Source organism: Netta rufina (genome assembly GCF_964035555.1).
Source record: "Netta rufina genome assembly, chromosome: 2".
In the NCBI taxonomy this organism is placed as follows: Eukaryota; Metazoa; Chordata; class Aves; order Anseriformes; family Anatidae; genus Netta; species Netta rufina.
Genome location: NC_140124.1, coordinates 103,516,884 through 103,537,205, shown reverse-complemented (window position 1 = coordinate 103,537,205; position 20,322 = coordinate 103,516,884).

The window sequence follows — 20,322 nt, the reverse complement described above, 5'->3', positions numbered from 1 at the left end:
CCAAGGAATATCACTTGACTTAGAAATGTCATCTCAAATTTAATTAGGAAAAGACTCTTTATAGAACCGTTTCTATTCCAGAAACTGCAAAGATCTTGCTGGTCTGTCTTTTGCCACCTGGTTCAAGCACAATCTCTCTGATAATATCAGTAACAGTAAGCCTTGTAAGAGTGACACTAATCATTAATACTGTTACAAACCTGTATCAGGGGATCAGTGATAAGTAAAAATGATGCCATTGAAAGAAGATACATTTTTCATTTATTTTTTTCTAATTTTGCAGGAAGTTTCTATTTCAGCGAGTGTATTTATCAAATACAGATTTCATGCATCCATAGCTAGAAGACAAGCCAATTCTGATTGTGTTATAATATGGAATTGTTACAAACAAACACTCCTGACATTTGTATCACCTTTTGCTATTTTTGTCATTTACCTTTATTTCATGTCAGTTTTGTCTGAGAAAAGCATGCAAACTAATGTTAAGGATGGTAAGTAAGGAGGGATTTCACTGGTACAGTGAAACAAACAAACACTTTTATTATCTGATGGATAAGCACATTATAAAATGTGATTTTGGGTTTTTTAGAGTGCCTATGGAAAATTAAATTATTTAAGCAGGTGATAACCTTGAAATGGAGAATTCAGCAATTAGTAAGAGAAAGACACATTCTTTTTCCCTCTCTCCATCCTGTAGTAGCTTTCAGGAAGATGATATCTGTTGTTGCAACTGGACTTCAATTCTTGGACAATGGGAGTATGAGGGAAAAAAGCTGTAGCAAAAACAACCAGAACCTTGCAGGAGTTAAAACAGTGGTGATTGCAAAACTTAAAATATTGGCAGTGTTTAGCTGCATAAAAGAGTTTCCATTTCTCTGCTGAATATTATATTATTAATATAATATATACTTTGCATTATATATATATACACTATATATAGTAATATATATATATACTATATATATTTACTATATATATATTTGCTATATATATATAGAAAATATATATAATATATATATATAGTAAATATACTTTGCATAATATATATATATATAATTATTATTATTTTAATTGTTATTTTTTTCCAGTAGGTGGCAGAATGTGCCCTCTCCCTCTGTAGCTCTGTGGGGCTAAATGAGTGTAACAGTTGCACATGACAACTGGCAGGAAATCTGTCAGCTATTTCAGGAGCCCAGTGCTGCGGGGAGAGGATGATGGGTCATGCTGTTGCTGGAGGCCAACAGAAATAGTGGCACCCTCAAGTGTAGTCCGATATGTCAATATGAGCTGTTTTGCTGCCTGTTTTCTTGTCTTATTAAAAGAAACCTGAGGGACAATTCAATTACAATGTCCAGTTCATGACAAGAAAAGTCAAAGCTGTCTGACTGAAGTAGCCTTTAGGAACAAATTAATTCCTCAAAATACCCTCTTCCATCCATACTTAGTATAAAACTCCCTTCTTGTGAGACTTTCATTTAGCTCTGAGGCTTCTGAAATGCATCATCACCAATGCTAAACACTTTAGGTCTGCATATCTGGACATTACGAGGTGGTTCACAGCAAGCCTACAGCCCTGCTTTAAATATAGGAATATAACTCTAGCTTGATAAAAGAACATTATGGGAGGTATCTTGTCAGGCCTGTCTCTTTCTGCAGTGATTTACAGAATTCAAAAACACTGTCTTTATCTTAAAAACTGCTTGTGGCGCCCCCCCCGTGATGTACCACCTTACCCTTACTGGCCATCAATCTTCATCTGGACTACTGAACCCGTGATGTTTGCAATGGAAAATTGCTAGAAACTGAGATCAAATAGATCCCAAAAGACAAGTAACACCATTATTATGAGGTTGGTGCCTTTGAAAACAAAATGTGTTTCAGTCTGGCCATCCTACAGGACCATATCCAAAACTAGATTTTGCTCAACATTTTTAACATCAGCAGGTAAGCAGCTAGCAGAAAATAAAAGAAATATTTGTATCTGGGAAGAAGAAGGAAAAGTGAGATTTGGATATTATTGAAGTATACAGCTGAGAGCAGTAAAGTCAAGAAAACTCAATAAAAGATTTCTGAGATGACTTAGATTGCTTTTTATCCTTATAATAGTAAACATTGTAATCATATCTTTGGAAGACCAGTTTTCTAGGATGACCAGAACAATTGCAGATATTATTGTGTTTTATTTTGCATTACAGTATTATGACAGCATTCTTGTAATGTCATGGTAAAAGTTTCTTCTACCTGCTTTTCAGCGTCATTAAACTTGCTCCATAAAGCATATGGGGGTAAAAAAAACACAAATGAAACCAATCTCAGGGGACTTTGAAACACAGTTTATTGACAGTGAAGACATGAGCTGCTTCAGTATGAGTTAGCTAAGACATGATCTTTTGTGTTAGTATTAGGACCACATAGCAGAATGTCTGCTGCAGACAGACCAGAATCAAACACAGTGAGCTTCCTTCAAGTCTTGAAGTTATCCTCAGCATGTCAAAGAACTAACAAGTGATGTATGGGTGAATCCAGCCCTAAAGCTGCTTTACTTCTGAAGATGTCAACTGATGCAAGCACACTTTGTCTTCTAAAAAAAGTGACACCTGTATAGATCACTTTCTTCCTCATTTTTCCATTCTGATAATAATTTACTTGTATGCAGATTTCCTAGCAAGTTTTTCTGGCAGTAATTCTACTACAGGGAATAGCAACAACAAATTAGATTGACAGGATTAGAAATAACAAGTTCTGTTACATTGTCCTCTGCAGAACATATCTATGACAGCTTTCATTATAATAAAAATTATACTCTTATAAATCCTTTTTAGTTTTTAATTTTTTTTGGTAAAGACTCTTTCCTGAAAGACTGAGAATTATCTTTGTGGGATGTGTCTAAATGAAATAAAATAAACTGTTCAATTTCTTTATTTTTGTGGGAAAACCATGAAAAATTCACCATCTCATTAGCTCCAACAACAAGATAAAAATTTAGAAGCTGGATGGAAAATTCAAAGCTTCAAATGGAAAGCAGAAAGTGTTTCTTCTTCCAAAGACTGAAAAGTCTAAGTAGAAACATTAAAGGCTAATGTTATGAAAAATTTTTCATGTACTCTCTCTAGTGAAAAAAAGTCAATTTTCTGAAGAGAATTAGACATGCTGACAATAAGATTTTCCAAATGACATTGTTTTGGGTCCAGTTTCAGTCAAAATTTGAGTGAAAGAAAGTTTTCCTTTATTACAGAAATGCAGTACACAGGATCTGCCAGTAATGGTGAGTCACTTCACATTTCTGTTTTCATATAGATTTGCAAATGGTAAGAGGAAAAATATTAGGGGCACGGAGTGCTTAACTGAGAAATATTCTTATCACCAAATATTAGTTGGAATTGTATCAATACAAATATGTTTTTTTTTTGTTTTTGTTTTTGTTTTTTTTTTTTTACTTTTTTCATTTTCTGACACTGTTGAAGTTGTTGATTACAGAAATAAATAGCTTCTTCAGAAAAAAAAAGAGAATGTATGCTGTCTCACAGTTTTTTCTTTTAACCGATACTATATAAAAAGTTCATTTAATTCTTATGTTCTTGATAAAAATCGATGATACTTAAGAGCCCCTGAAACTATAGCCAGTTTGGAATTCCTATGAGTTAGATGATTTTCACACACTTGCCAGCATAGTTAGTTCATATTTGTTTGTACATATTTGTTCATATGTAGTCTTCCCATTATACTGCTATAATCAATGTCCTTGTTGCCTCTACCAGGGAAATATTTATGTACAGGTATTACCAGAAGATACTGGTAGTTGGACTGCAAGGCCCTTATTTCTCTTCCAGTGTTTCAGTGTTTATCTTGGTCACATTGTCTATCCAAGCTACCTGAATACTAATTCCTGGCTTACCTGGTTTGTGCTACTTTAAAGTCCCTGTTTTGGATATGAATGTTGGATAGTGGTTAGTTATAAAAGAGTTTGCATTGAGACTCAAAATATGGGGCAGACGTTCATTCAGGGAACCATTAAGTTGAAAAGAGATGGAGTTTTTCACTTTTTTTCCCCAGGCTTTTGTCCACAGCTTCCCTTCTTCATCTGTACTATTGGGAGAGGGTTTTTGGTTTTGTTTGTAAGATTATTATTATTATTATTAGTTTTTGATAATTACTCATGAGGACCGAAAGTAACTTATCTCCCTCTGAGTGTTTCAGTGTGTGTTTTCAGGGATGGAGACAAGACAGTTTGGAAGCTACTTCATTTGCTTAGTCACTGAAAGAACAAAGAAGCAAAATAGAGTGTACTTAGAAATACGCACCCTTTCTCTCCAAACCATCTTCAAGATACAATAACATTTCTGATCACAGAATCACAGAATTTTTAGGTTGGAAGAGACCTCAAGATCATCGAGTCCAACCTCTGACCTAACGCTAACAGTCCCCACTAAACCATATCCCTAAGCTCTACATCTAAACGTCTTTTAAAGACTTCCAGGGATGGTGACTCCACCACTTCCCTGGGCAGCCTGTTCCAATGTCTAACAACCCTTTCGGTAAAGAAGTTCTTCCTAACATCCAACCTAAAACTGCCCTGGCGCAACTTAAGCCCATTCCCCTGTCACCAGGCACGTGGGAGAATAGACCAACCCCCACCTCGCTACAGCCTCCTTTAAGGTATCTGTAAAGAGCCTCAGGTCACCCCTGAGCCTCCTTTTCTCCAGGCTGAACAAGCCCAGCTCCCTCAGCCACTCCTCGTAGGACTTGTTCTCCAGGCCCCTCACCAGCTTCGTCGCCCTTCTCTGGACCTGCTCAAGCACCTCGATGTCCTTCTTGTAGCAAGGGGCCCAAAACTGAACACAGTCATTCTGGTGTTTAAAGTAATCTTATTAGTTACTTTTTTCTTTTTTTTTTTTTTTTTTTTTCTCCTTTAGATGTAGGAAACTCTGTAATGGTAACAAAAAATAAGAAATATTTTAAATAAGAAAAAGACAAAATAATTCAGATGTCAGGCACACACCTATCTGTCATAAATGAGTACATAATTTCTTGCTGGCTAGAATACCAACACAGTGTGTTGAAGATGTTAATACTGGTCCCTTGCTTCAACTCTTCTCTTATTATTCCATGTTATACAAAACAGAAAATGTCCTGCAGGATGACTGAGGATTACTGCAGTAACCATTTGGAAATTTGTTTATTTGGTGAGGGAAGACATTCCAGGTTTCACTGAACTTTCCCATCTTTCCTAGACAGCTTTCCTAGTGCCAAAGTGTTGTGCAGATTGAAAAGAAAAACTTTTCAGAAATCACTATAGGCTTTATAAGGTGAGAAAAAAATATCTATCTGTAATTAATGTATTCACAACAGCTGGGTGCTATCTGTGTCTTGTTTGTAATGGTTCACATCAGTGCCAGCTTTGTTGACAGGCTGATATAATTTTAATAAAAAATTATTTTTAATAAAAATTTATTTGGCCTGATAATCCTCTGCTTCACAAATTGTAACCTCCTCTACAGCAATGTGACGTGGGTTAGAATGCTGACAATGGTTTACATGAGATGATGTTGGATTTAATAGCATACCTCATATAAAGCATGGCACTGGTAGGGTGACTGGAGAACACTGAACCCATTTAAATGTAATGGCAACTGGCATGTCAAAAAAATGTTTTTCAAGACTGCTTTGCTTCTCCAAAATAGCAGACAACAGCTACTAGCACACCTTCTTGAAGAAAACAGTCATTTCACAGAAAAGAATAAAATACTACATGGCTTAAGTGGCTTATTCAGCACACATGAATACCTGATTCATGATTCGACATAGAAATTTTTGGCAGTTTTTCCCTTGATCTTGGAATAATTGCGCTGCAGCAATTTATCTATGGAAAAAATAAAATTATTATTTTGTGAAGCACCATGCTTTCTCCTGCAGACCACCTTTCTTGTGTAGTCCAGTTGCCACACCCCCATGAAGGCAGTGAAATTCCCATGGGAAGCTACTGTGCAATGCATTTATCAAACTAGGCTCTACTTTTTTAGGCTCTACTTTTTTTCTGCTTCATCATGAAAGTGGGTGTTGATGGAGACAGTTAAGTATCAAATCTTCATTGCTCACCTTACAAATGAAAGCACGGAAGAGCTGGGATGTTGAGACTCAGACTCTCTCCTACACTTTGTTTATCATTCTCAGTCAAAGCTGTCACATTGCAATTTTACGTGACTGTGATAGTCAGGGAAAAACACACTCATCACTATACATTGCTACAGAAATCTGCCTGATCTGGTATGTATTTACTGAAATATTATGGTGCTAGTCTTAATGCTAGCATATGCATTTTCTGCATTTAGAGAAATGAGATTCAGAAAGATTTTACTTAGGGTTATTAAGTTATGATGCACATGTACACCACTATTTTCAAGGTAAGAGATACTGCTGCTGAAAAAGAAGCCTTTGATCTTGTAAACACACAGGCATCACAGTGCTGATCTATCTTTACATTTTCACTTTGAAACAAATGTTAATTTCTGATGAGCTTGCACTAGTGCTCAACTGAGATTTAAATTTTGATCCCTGCAGACACTCAGATGCATAATTAACATTCACAAATTTTAGTGAGGTGACTTGGACAACTTCTTACAAGAAATATCTTTACATAGGTCCAAATATTGAAAAAATAAGGTACAGGTACATTGTATCTGAGTATAAACATCTTTCAATATATATTATCTACAGTGAAGTTGCTGAAGACCTCTAGTTTAAACGGCTATGTCATCTCAGAATCATATTCTACTACAAGTTTGGGATATATCTAGTTTTTTTTTTTTTTCTTTTTTTTCTTTGTTTTGAATGCTGATCTACAGCAGTCTGTAGCTTTTATTTTCTTCAGACCTTTTTACTATATCCTATCTCCTTTATCTTTATGCTGATTTTCACATGAAATAGTTAAACTGAGAGACTTTAAAGCAGCTATGCTACAAGGCTTCAGGCAACCCTCTTTTGTTTGTCCTTTTCCATGAATATCAATTTGCTCTTTCATAGCTGAAAAGCAAATGGAAGTGGAAGCACAAATTAGGCAATTAGTATCCTCAATAACAAACATATAATTTCATACTTAATATGGCAAAAATCTTGATTTACATTGTATTGATTCATTACAAAGCAGGAGTGAAAGTAAAAATAGCTGTTGTCCTTTTCAGCTTGTAAGACATTAGTTGGGTTTATCTAATGACGAAAGGGATTGTCATGGGGGGCATGCAGTGGAATCCCTTTTGCTACCACAAATCCTGATATTCTGATAAAAGAATAGGGAAGCTTGGAGTAGCAGCAGATATCTACCAGAGGAAAGATAGTACATATACCAGTCTTCAGGAATTCAGCATTTACTAGCATAGTGTTTTCTGTAATTTCCACTGATATCTATCTGAAACTTCCACCCATATCCAAGATATCATATATTCTGCATTATATTCACTGGTTTGGGATGGAGAAAAGCACATAGCTGTAATACATACATGGATATCCTAAGTTAAAATTTTATATATATATATATATATATATATATATCTATATATGAATGATCACCCAATGTTATAAATTAAATAAGTAAATATATTTGTAATTACTAAAGTGTACAAATGAGTTTATAGAATTGATGATATTAGAGGTTGGGCTCAGGGTCTTACTTCTCACTTTTACAGTCTGTTTTAATTACAGCTCTCTGCTCCTAGAAAACACTATTTCAGTGAGCCAACTCCAATTTCATACATTTTAAGACGTGATAATGGCTGCCAAAAAGTATGAACAGAATTCTTGACATCAGATGTGCTGCACTTATCTTCATCCTGCTTATTTTTATTCTTCATCTTCTTTCAGTGAAGTCATGCTTTCTTCTTCCTCCTTCAGGATATTTTTTCAAAGTTTCTTCTTGCTTCACTTTAGAATCCTGTGATTTTCAGAGATGGTCTCAAAGAGACATTTTAAAACAATAATATTTTGAAGGAAATTTTAAAAGCTTCTCTCTTACTGTTTTGTTTTGTTTTGTTTTGTTTTGTTTTGTTTTATTTTATTTTATTTTATTTTATTGTATTTTATTTTATTTATTGTTATCCCTTCAAGGACAATGATTCTCTCTGTCCTTTTTTTTTTTTTTTTTTTTCCTTTCTTTGTCCTGAAATGTGTCTTTTATGCATTGAGACAACAGTCTTAATCTTGCTTGACTATGATCTATCTCATCAGCAGTGCTTTTCTTTTAATGATTTATTTTAATCCTCTACAGCATTTCTGCACCACAGCCATAATAAAACCAGGGGTCAACTGTGAATATATTAATTTGATTCTAATACCACAAATAATTACACTGTATTTATTTAATCATGTTCAAATATGAGTCACAAGATTCAGATGTCATCACAGTGGCACATATATTGTGCATTGTGAGGCTGGTAGTTTCCTGTGAGTGTATATCCTGCCCCATATCAAATGTATTCTTCCTGTTATGAATTAAATGTCAATTTATTTATTTATTATTTTTTTTTAGAAATTTGTTATTATAATAATTGTTAATAAAACAGTAGCAGACCACTCTTTCTAACTTCAGTCTACGTTGAGAAGTAATGCTATCTTTCAAATGAGAAAATAATCAAGCAGAGACAGAGCTGGCCAGGTCTCTGAGGTGGATCTGCTTCTAATTCCTTTCAAAGTGAAAGAATGGAAGTTATGAAAAGGTCTTTTATCTTCATAGTTTTGTATGAGCTAGCATATAAAATAATAAAACTTTAATTAATAATAAACTATTTTTTAATCAGAAGACGTTCAGTTCTTCTGAATGAGATAGATCCATATAAAGAAGGTCTGAAAAAGGTCTTCTCTCTGGCCATATTCTCCTTCATGTAGCAGTCCTTTACTCAAATCTTGCTTTCCAATTAGTCAGTTTTAACAGTCTTTCTCAGCTGCCCAAATATATCACAGCCTGCTCAAGTTCCCAGATAAGCTCTCCACCTTGACACTCCCCTCAGGGGTGTCTCTGAGCTGTTATCAACTTCATATCCTCTCCCGGAGTCTCTTTGGCTGCATTACAGACCTTTTCTCGGCTGAGGGAACAGTCCTGTGGGTCAGTCTGAACAGTGAATTTGTAGTATCCTGATTCTTGTCTGGTCTGAATTGCCCGTACAAAGAAACTCTGCCCTGCTGTTGGACTGCCTGATAACCATGCCTATGTAAGTTTTTGAGCACCTGTGAATTGTTTAGTGCAAGATTGGAGAAGTACTGGATTTGCTGTTGTTTTAACCCAGATTGCAACTGGAATGATCTGGGCAATTGTACTGCTGTACTGGTTCTGGCTGGGATTGAGTTAATTTTCTTCATAGCAGCTCATAGAGTACTGTGTTTTAGATTTGTTACCAGAAGTGTTGATAAGACACTAGTGTTTTAGCTATTGCTGAACAATGATTGTACAATGTCAGGGCTTTTCCTTCTTTCCCATTCTACCCCTCCAAAGCAAGTAGGCTGGGGGATGGTAGGCGATATATCCATATACGCAGGACAGATAATCTAAACTGAGCAAAGGGATGATCCATTCCATACAACACCCTGCTCAGCAACAAAAGCTTTGGGAAAGAAGGAGGAATTGGAGATATTTGTGTTTGTATTCTCAATAATTATTACATGTGATGGAGACCTGCTTTCCAGAAAGTGGCTAAACATCTGCTTCCAATAGGAAGTAGTGAATGAATTATTTATTTTGCTTTGTTTACACATGCATCTTTTGCTTCACTTACTAAATGGCCTTTACCTTGACTCATGACATCTCTTGCTTCTGCAGTGAGTAAGCGACCGGGTGGGGGCTTAGCTGTTGCTGCAAGTCAACCCATCCTGACTGCTGATTTGTATTTTTTGCTATCCTGTTATTTAGAAATTGACTGTTTTTATTTAAAGCTGTTGTTATCTTTTGTTGTGTCTATTGTATCCTGAACCTGTTAGACAATGGGGCTGCCTTAGGACCTTGTAGGAAATTCAATATCTGTTTGGAAAAGTGCAATCTGTCCTCTATGTTGTACAGCTCACAACTTTTTAAATAGAAAAAGACATGAAATTGAGTGCGAGTACAAGAAGTTGTTCTTTCAATTGTTCATTCAAGTGAAGATTTTATTCTAGTAATCTTGGCCTTTGCTCTTCTGGTTGCAACATGCTCTGCATGAGCTCAAGTTAACTCCAAGGCCATTTTAACAATTTTGAATAGTGCTGTTTTAGAATCTCTGCTGCCCTTGAGGTATAAATCATGCAACTCTGACAACAACTGTAATTTGAACATTGTGAAGTCTGTCTGGAACTCTTTGTGTATTCAGTAGTGTTGCTCAGACCACACATACTGAAAAAGCCTGCAAAGTTGCAGCAGTATATTTGCTGTAAACATATGTTAAGAGTTGTGTCTCATATGGGTTGTGGCATCTGACATTTTAGGTTGGGACTACTGGAGAATGTGGATCTGACTAGTGGCCCTGGTGGACAATGGGTTAAGATGTCACTGTCAAACAGTCACTTAGAAATTTCTTTTGGGCTTTAAGTGTCATGTTGAGCTTCATCCTTACACAATGAGATAAAACCATAGTAAGGCAGATTTTTCATACAGGTCACAAAATCCAGGAGGAAAGGAAGTTATTGGGAAAAATCCTTAACCTCCTGTTAGTTTGTTTGGATAATACAAACACTTGTTTATTCACTATATTTTCAGAATTTGGCAGACAATGGCTGATAATGAACAGAAGAGATGTATGTTGCAAATACACTTCAGCAAATTTCTTGGTGTGATTTTAAATTACTACTTTAATCAAACAGAAGAATGGAACAGAATTAAATATGAGGCATATGTGAAATGAAAATAGTTCAAGAAAAAGAAAGCAAAAGCTAACTAGAAATCTTCAACAGTAAATTTTTAAAACCTTTTATTTTTTTATTTTTTTATTTTTTTCAATAAGCATAGCTGAAATCATTGGACAGAATTGTACAACTAATGATGGATTTGGTAGAAACATATTATAGAACAGTAACAACACAATAACTACACAAGAAAAATAGATTGTTAACTCCTTCGAAGTGCATATGAGACCATTAGGACCCCTGGAATACTTAGGGTCCCGGGATTTATGTAGTGCAAAAAAAACAACAACAAAGCTGAACATTAAACCAACACCTCCTTCTCCTCCTAAGTCTTTTCCCAGGCTCAACTTCACTCCTCCTTTCTCAGCTCCTCTACCCTCAGCCACCTCCCTGAATGGCACAGGTAGGATTGGAAACAGGGGGTTCTGGTCAGTCCATATTGGCTCCTCTCTGCCGCTCCTTCATCACACCTTTCTGCCTCAGACTACAGAGGACAGAATTTAAGTTCATTGCAACCCTGCTGCACCCTGGGAGTCCTATATGAACTTTTTCACTTGTAGTATCCACCTAAATCATGATTCTCTGGGGAATCTTTCTCAAAAGGTGTTGACTGCTAAAAGGGTGGGTATAGAGGGTCAGCCACATACACTATGTGTTTTGATGTACTGAGAAACTGAAATGGTGAAACCACAGATTCTGCTCACCAATGGATGGAACAGCATTTTGTGGTTTGGGGTTAGAAAATAGGATGATACCTCATCAGAGGACAGTATTGCCTAAATAGAAGACTATAAATTTGAAAAACAACATTATTCCAGACACAGACTACTCATATATTTTATTTTTAGGATAGGCTCAACTTTCTCAGAAAATTAAATAAGTAAATATGTGTCCCTTTACTATGACAGTGAACTCAGCCCTCAGCCTTATGGAAAACAAAACAAAAGAGAACAAAGCAAAACAACAACAAAAAAGATGTATTGCAAATAGGGATTTCCCATTTATTTCCAGCCTTAATTCTAAAACAAAACAGAGAATCCACATGCCCGTGACCCCAATAAAAAACAAGTCACAATGACCCTGTTTTAGTTTTGAATTCCAGTCAACATCTCTCATGACTGCTACACACAACTAATGAGTGAAGCCTTTGTTGACATGATCGCTAACATTGCCCAGCATGACAATTTAGTGAAGCTAGGGCAGATGTGACAGACATCATCTTGATTGGGAAATTCATACACAGGAGATGTCTTGAGAAACTAATCTTTATTCATCTTTTCATCCTCAAGACATCTTGGTTCACTGAAGACGGAAAATGGTGTATAACAACCAGTGTCATCTTTCAGGTTCCAGCTGGAAACCAGAGTAAGCAAAAAACAATATAAAGCAAATATATGTAATTACAATTTATCTGAACCTCAGCAAATATCTTTAACTTTCCAGAGAAATTGAAAAGTTCAGTGTAAAGTGAAATATTTAATGAGTGATTATGCATTGTTGGAACTTCAGTAAAATCCCTCTAACTTCCCCCAAAAGTTGAGAATGTCAGGGCTAAGTTGTCTTAATTTCTCTAAAAACTGCCTCAGCCATTGCAACCTGAAGTCTAAAGACTTACTTCTGTAACAGAAGATGACACAAATGACAGAATAGGAACATGTTATTTACTGTCATTCTAGGAAAAATAACTAAATACACTTACATGATAAATGAGTCCTGATGACATTTATTGTGTCAAAGCTTCCAGATTATTGCTTATGGAGAGCTGCAAATTTGATATGGAAAACAGATATGTTTTTTAGATTTATCTTTTCTAAAATAAATTTATCAGCTGACACAATTGAAGTGACAATCGCAGAACACCTTCCCTTTCCTCTGAGAATAATTTTTGACATTTTTTTACCCTAATGTTAGAGAAAGAAATAATTTATCTAGAATTACAGTTGGTACAAAGGTATTTTAGATTAAATGAATTAAAATTTTATTGTTCAAACAAGATGCAAAAATAAAAACACTTTTCAAACTATGTTTTATCCCATTTTATTAAAAAAAAAATAATATAGAAAAGAATATTCCTTCATACATTCTACCTGCCGTAGTAGAGCCTGTTAGATAGCAAAAAAGGAAAATCCAATTGCAAATGTCAGTAACAGTGAAATATAGCAGTTGAAAATAATTTCACCTGTTTACAAAAATCCCCAAGTTGCCCCCACATACAGCTTATCTAAGACAGATGAAAAACATGTAGCAGCTTCATTTTATGTAAATCTTCAAGGCTAAACTCTTGTGCACACTAGAATTCCTGATTATGCCCACTTCTAAATATTTCTTATCCTCTCAGGATTATTCAGTATAGACACTTCTATGCACATATTTAAGCTACCAACTTTTCTCTACAAATCTACGCTGACTAGAATTTGTCCAGTTTATTATAACCAAATCTTTTCTCAACACTACTACTACCAGATATCACAAATCCTTTAGATAAACATCATAACCAGAAGATAGGAATGTAGGACATGCACACTTTCATAAATTAAGGTGCTAAACAGAGCAAATATTTTCAGTTACTAAGAAATACAGAAATTGAGTAAATGACGAGATGAAATTAAATTCTAATATGCCAAAACTTGATCCCTAATTTCTATTTTTTATTATTATTTTTTAAATATATATATACACAGAATGGAATAGATTGACTAGGAAGGGCTAAGATTAATCTGTTACTACCTGCTGGCTCAGTGGGAGGGCATGTTAGTTGTGATACAACCCAGACTGTGCCTCATGGGTCTCCAGTCCCTGGCCCATGGTTGATCAATTCTAGGTTTTCAAAGCAGATCTCCCAAGTCACAAGCACAGGTACTAAGCTATCAGTTCTTTTCTACACCATTTCTGCAAATAGAATAAGAAATAAAGGGAAAATATTGGCTTCTCAGAAAGCTTATCTGGCCCCTGTACACCACTTTTCTTTCACTTCAGAGGCCCTTTCCTGTCTCTCATTCAGATTGGGTGGTTTATTGCTTGGCTGGTTTTTAAGCCTGGTTTTAAAATTTCATTTACAGTAACAATGCTGAGCAAACATCTCCCCCTGCTCATATGGAGGAAAGGCTTTCATCTGTGTGTGCAGCTTCACAGGCTGTACATACAGTGACAGTCCTGTGGACACACCAACTTTACCACTTACATTCAGTAGGTTACCTCTCAGTACACAATGGTACCCATGATACTCCAGCTACTGTCTAAAGTGTGCATGCACATTGAGACTACCCTGAGCACACACAATGAATCAGGGCTAGTATGTAGATACTGTGCAGAATGGTCATGTTGCAAAGAAAGAAGTGCTGTGCAGGACCTTGCACTTGGTAACACTGGGCAAATTTGAAATTTCATATGTGCTTGGAAATGTTTTTCTGTATCCGTTTGTATTTTGTTTTAGTGAAAGTCGTGAGCAGGAATGACTTAGTGGAAAGCGTATATTATTAAGAAATGGACAAAGTAATCACAAAGCATATGGTTCCTATCATCTTTTGCAATGAATGGCAGCAGGAGGAATCAACCGTTTTAAAGCACCATTCTGCTAAAAAATATGGAATGAGATTTTGGCAAAGGAGAGGATGACTTGCAGGGATCTCTAAAGAGGATATCCTGACCAATGTAAGATCAAATTTTTTATGCATCAATCAAAGGATAAAAGTTCCTTTTCTATTACATAAGTGTCTGAGGAGTTAGACTACAGAATTTTCTATTCAGCTTGTCTTTGCCTCTTCAAGATAGATGCTGCAAATGCAAGTGCAATTGGAAGTATATATAATATAATTTACATTTTATAGCATATATACTTTATATTTTATTGTATATATAAATATATAATTGGAGTGCATATTGGAAGTATAGAGGCATTATTGTTATTGTTGTTGTTGCTGTTGTTGCTGTTGTTGTTGTTGTTGTTGTTGTTGTTATTATTATTATTATTATTATTATTATTATTATTATTATTATTATTATTATTATTATTATTATTATTATTTTCTCCTGCAGAAAGACGTCATTACTTTACTGGGAAAGACCAAAGTATGTCAATGCCTTCCTGAAACCACTGGTGACAGTCAGGACAGCATCACACTTCTTTCCATCTGTTACATTGGCGAAGACTGTATCATCAAATATGTGGTCCTGCTTAGCAGATATCTATAGAGGGGAAAATAAAGCCCACATGTTCATGAGAGCAAGGTGCACAGGGCAAAGATTTTTCTGCATGCTCCATTGTTTATGCACTTAGCCTTCAAGTAAGCAGCATTCATGTTGTCTTCTCGGGCTTCAAGAGATATTTACCACTTCTCATACTGAAATGCCTCAGGTCTTTATCAGATAGATCATGCAACATCTTAAACCAGAGCAAGAGACAACTAAGGACTTCCTTAGTTGTAAGACAAATTGTAAGACAAATAAGGACTTCCATGTGGATCATAATTGCTTTTAAATTTGCTATTGAGTACTGAGGAATTTGGACTCAGTTGAAGTAAACAATAGAATATCACCATGGAAATTAGTACCTAAGATACAGTAGGTTCTGAGTCAGTATCTTTGTTTATAAAAGTAATCTATTACTCATCATGACAGAAGACATGAAGGGAAAGTTTTCAGTATAGAAATATAGTTTCTGAGAAAAGAAAAATAAGACAAGAGCTATGTCCAAATAATATGCTTATCAATGCCATTTGCATAAGCAAAATATCTTGCCCAGAAGCACCTCATATCCAGAACTCATTCATAGTAAGTTATGCTAGTAAAAACTTTGAAATAATCATAGGGATCATATAATAAAAGGGAAAATTAAAGATTCCAGGTTTCTCTGCATAAAGAAAACTTTTTTTTTTTTTTTTTTTTCCTAGTCACTGTTAAGTGGAATCCTCAAAGGAGCCTCAACCTGAAGACAAAAATCCTGCTCTTAACTTTTTGCAAAAATAAGTTTTATTTGTTAAAGCACAAGCCTTCTCATTTATAGTTTAGTCATTAATGAGAAGCTTTGAAGTTTTTTGCAGTTATTGACAAGTAGCATCCTCAGACCTCTGCAGGCTTTGAATAAGATATCTGCTTTTGTGAAAGATGATCAGGATTCCCAAGGACTGCTTTTGAAGAGTCTCCTGGTTTTGGTAATCTTTAATATTTGTTAACCTGAGAATAAATAAGGAATGTATTCTCTCATAAAATTGTTTTTAAAATATGAAAAGTCAACCTTGATTTTTCTTATACTTTGAAGAATTCTAATACTTTTCACCTTAAGTGTGAGCTCATATTTTTTTCTAACTTTTAGAATCAGCAAATCATAGAATAATTTATTTTGGAAGAGACCTCTGGAGATGATCTGGTCCAATTTCCTGCTCAAAACAGATCTAATTACAGTAGGTTGCTCAGGAACTTGTCAGGTTTTGAATATCTCATAATGAAAATCCCCAGGTCTTTGTTTCAGTTGCTGACCATCCTCATTGTGAGAAAAGTTTTCTTCTACATAATCAGAATTTTCTCTCCTTCAGTTTGTGTTTTTTGCCTCTTATCCAGTCCCTGTGGACTTCCAAGGAGTCTCTGTTTTTACTACAATTACCCATTAAGTACCTGAAAACAACTGTAAGGATCCTGAAGTTTCTCATAAGCTTTAATTGTCGTAAAGACCCCACCTATAAAGTGCACTCATAATCCCATTTGTCTATTTACAGCCATCAGGAAGCTTTCCAACTTTTTATTACTTCTCAAAGGTGACTAAAATTTACAGTGACACCAGCCAGCTCCCTCAGCAACCTTGAAGGCAGCCTGTTTGGTCCTCTGGCCATGTGTATGTCCAGCTTCCTCAGATAGTTCCTCCCCTTTCAACATGGGTCCCGTTTCAGTCCCCTAGACAGTCATAAAGCAGAGGGACCTGAGATGTCTGAGGGCAGACCACACCAGGAAAAACGTAGGCAAAGAAAACATTGAGAACCCAGCCTTTTCCATGTCCTTTGTAATCAGACACCCTATCCCTCTGATCAGTGGGCTCAGTTTTCCTTGGACTTTTTTTTGCTGCCAAAGAGCTTACAGCAGCATTTCTTTGCTTTCCTTCACATTTCTCCTAACTTCAGCTTTTCCTGAACTTTGTCTTTCCCAACTCCATCTGTGCACATTCAAACATTGTCACTAAATTCTTCCCTGCTTCCACCTTCTGCACATCTTTTTCCATCTAAGCTCTGTCAGTAGTTTCTGGCTCATCCAATCTGGATTGTCCTGTCCTTTTCTGTCCTTAATGCACCAGGGTGCAATGTAAAAATATCAATTTGATTTTAATGAAAATCTATAGAGAGTTTTTTTGTTATTCAGAACAGTTTTAGGAATAAAGTAACATATACAATGCTTCCTATGCTGCTAATTTACAAATCCTCCTGATGTTTATAGGCATTGAAAAAAATTTGTGGTTTTGTTAATTCCATATTCAAAGTATCAGTTCCAATAGACCAAGAAAGCCTTATCTAACGTTCAGCTCAGAAGCAGTCTTTCTACCAATTCTAAAAGCCTGTAGTCAGTGAACCTTGGACAGAGAGCGAAGATTTTCTTTTGCTGAAAAAATTAAAGGTTTAGATTGTTCTTGGGGTATTTTTGCTTTGTGTTGTGAAGAAAACAAAGACTTTGGATTATTCTGCAAACAAAATCTTTTTTATGTAATAGAGCACATTCTGCTTGGGAACAGACCACTCACTGAGTCCATGTAGGTAAGCTTTTTTTTTTTTTTTTTTTTTTTTTTTTTCCCCTGAGATAGGGTTAATTATTTTAGTCTCGTAACATGTTACATTTTGGATGTGTGACAAAAGCAGTGTTGATAACATATCAACATTTTAGTCATTGCTGAGTAGTACTTATCAAGTACTGTCAAGGCCTTTTCTGTTTCCTCACAGTACCCCACCAACAAGGAGGCTGGGGGTGCACTAGAAACTGGGAAGGGACACAGCCATGACAACTGATCTAAACTGACCAAGAGGATATTTCATACCACATGACATTGTGAACAGCAATAAAAACTTACAAGAACTCTGCTCTACTTCTCACTAATGCAGGCATGCTGTATTTTGATTGAGTTGAGTTCTGGCTGGCATTTAAGAGTTACCTAAACTGATAGTATTTAGCAAAGGTCTAAAGAAAGGAAAAGAAAGGGAAAGTCTACGTTTCTTGTTTCTTTTTCTTTTTCTTTCTTTCTTTTTTTTTTTTTTTAAATTTATTTTTTTGATTTTACTGAAAATAAGTGATATGAATAAGGGACTGAAATACATTTTTGCTCTGATTAAATCAAGAGTCATCTTCCCTGCTAGCAGTCTTCCCTGCTAGCAGCTATTCATGAGTCATATCTATCTCTGAACATTTCAAATGGATTTTTTTTTAATAATTGAGAAAAAATATTTTTTAAAAGTGAGAAAAAATTGTGAGAGAAAAGTGAAAAGTATTCTGGCAGAAATTGACAGAGAAGTACTTCCAAAAAAGTTGGTCCAAACCCACCCTTCTTTTACAGCCAGATTAGTTATTTATTTTAAATGAATGGCTATCATGCAAGGACCAGGGCCTCAGTTAATCTCTGAGCAATTTGATTTAAGGGAGTTTCAGTCATTATTAATCTATAGTGCTTTCAAACCTAGAAGTGAAAGTTGTTTCCTAGCTCAGTGAAGTGTCCAAAACTGAGTTTGAGAAAGATCAGAGAACAGAGAAAATGAAACCTATTATCTACATGCTTTTAGGGTATGCTGTTTCTTAGACATCTGGATTTTTTATACATGATGTTAAAAATTTATTTCATAAAATTTTATTGAAAATTAGAAACATTTAAAGTCAAGGGGAACAATAAATGACTTTACTATTAAAATCTATTGAAAGACACCTGCATTCAAAATGTGAAAGTGCAGTAGTTCCCATTCTCTCATAGTGGCAAAAATCATCACAAATTATAGAGATGAGAACTGTTCTTCAAAGGCACCAAAATACATTAGAAGCCTTGCATATGGAAACTTATTATGAAAAAATGCCTTACATTTCCCTCTTAGAGAAAGTCTGTCAGAGTAACAATCCAGGAGGAATATGGAAGAGAGAAATGTTTTTCCTGTTCTTACAGAATATGGTCTTCACTGGATTTATTTTGAGCAAGCAAAAACAGTAAACTAGAATATTCCATTAATGCACATGTAAGCACATTTGCTCTACTGGAAATATATATGTCTTTTAATCTAGTAATCTTTCAGCAAACTGTTTCATACCCTGCCTGCATATGAAATCAAGTGCAAACCCTCACATTTTTAATGTTATGATATTCTCACATTTTTCTCAGGGTATGTCAGCCAATTATATGATGCTACCATTGAAAGATACTTCACTGAGCATATATATGTCCTCTTTTAAGATAAGAGATAATAAAGATTTGTGTGTTTACAATAGAACTATGAAAACTGGTCTAAAATTTCTGATTGCTCTAATTCATTGTAGGGTTAGGTGTTATTTTCTGCAGTGTCAGAGGAAGAGCTCAACAACAAATCATTATGCTTCCTTTGATTTTATCAGCTGCTATGGAAACACAAACAGTCAACTCACTCTTTGAAGGTGTGTTTCTTTTACAACAACTGCAGCTACAACCACAACTGCAATTACAGCAATGCTGCAGAACACAGCTCAGAGAAAAACATCAAGGACTCCACTGAAAAAAAGAAGATAATGGAAGGGCATCAGTTGCATCACAAACTACCATGTAACTGAAGAATAACAGGAGGATAAAGAGAACACACAGAACTGAGCTCTAAAGCTGGCATTAAAAACACAAGCATGAAGTAAAATCAAAACCTGACTTCCTGGACAGAACTAGATGTGATGACATGTTCAAAGGCCAAGCAAGAACAGAAAATGAAAGGGAAACTTTCATTGAAGAATACTTTTGAAAAAGAGCCATTCAAAATGTATTTATGGATAGCCCTGTCTCCCACCACCCAAGATTTGAATATAACTTTGTTGTTATAGAAATACTCATTAACAAAATCCTACATAGCTTTGTTTAAATACTTAGATATGGTGTATACCCAGGCATTGCAGTTCCTCTTTACAATTCAGCCATTCCTTATTCCAAGCAAGTAGTTTTTTTGATGCAAAAACCTTGCATCAAAACATTTATTTATTTATTTATAATTTATTTATTTATCTATATTGCCCGGCTTCCTAATTTTTCCTGTTAATCTTTCTTTAAAGTCACTGAACTGTAAGCCTTCCAGGGCAGAGACTGGAGAATATCATGACTACATAATGCTAAAACGTCTAGGTTTGTTCATTGGATCTTTATACTCTTGCAAAAGAAATTTCTTTTCCAGGTAATAGTTACATATTTAATATTTAATAACAGAGAAAATAAATTTCCAGTCATAGTTTTTTGTTTTGTTTTGTTTTTGTTTTTGAATCTCTCAGCCTATTGGTAATAGA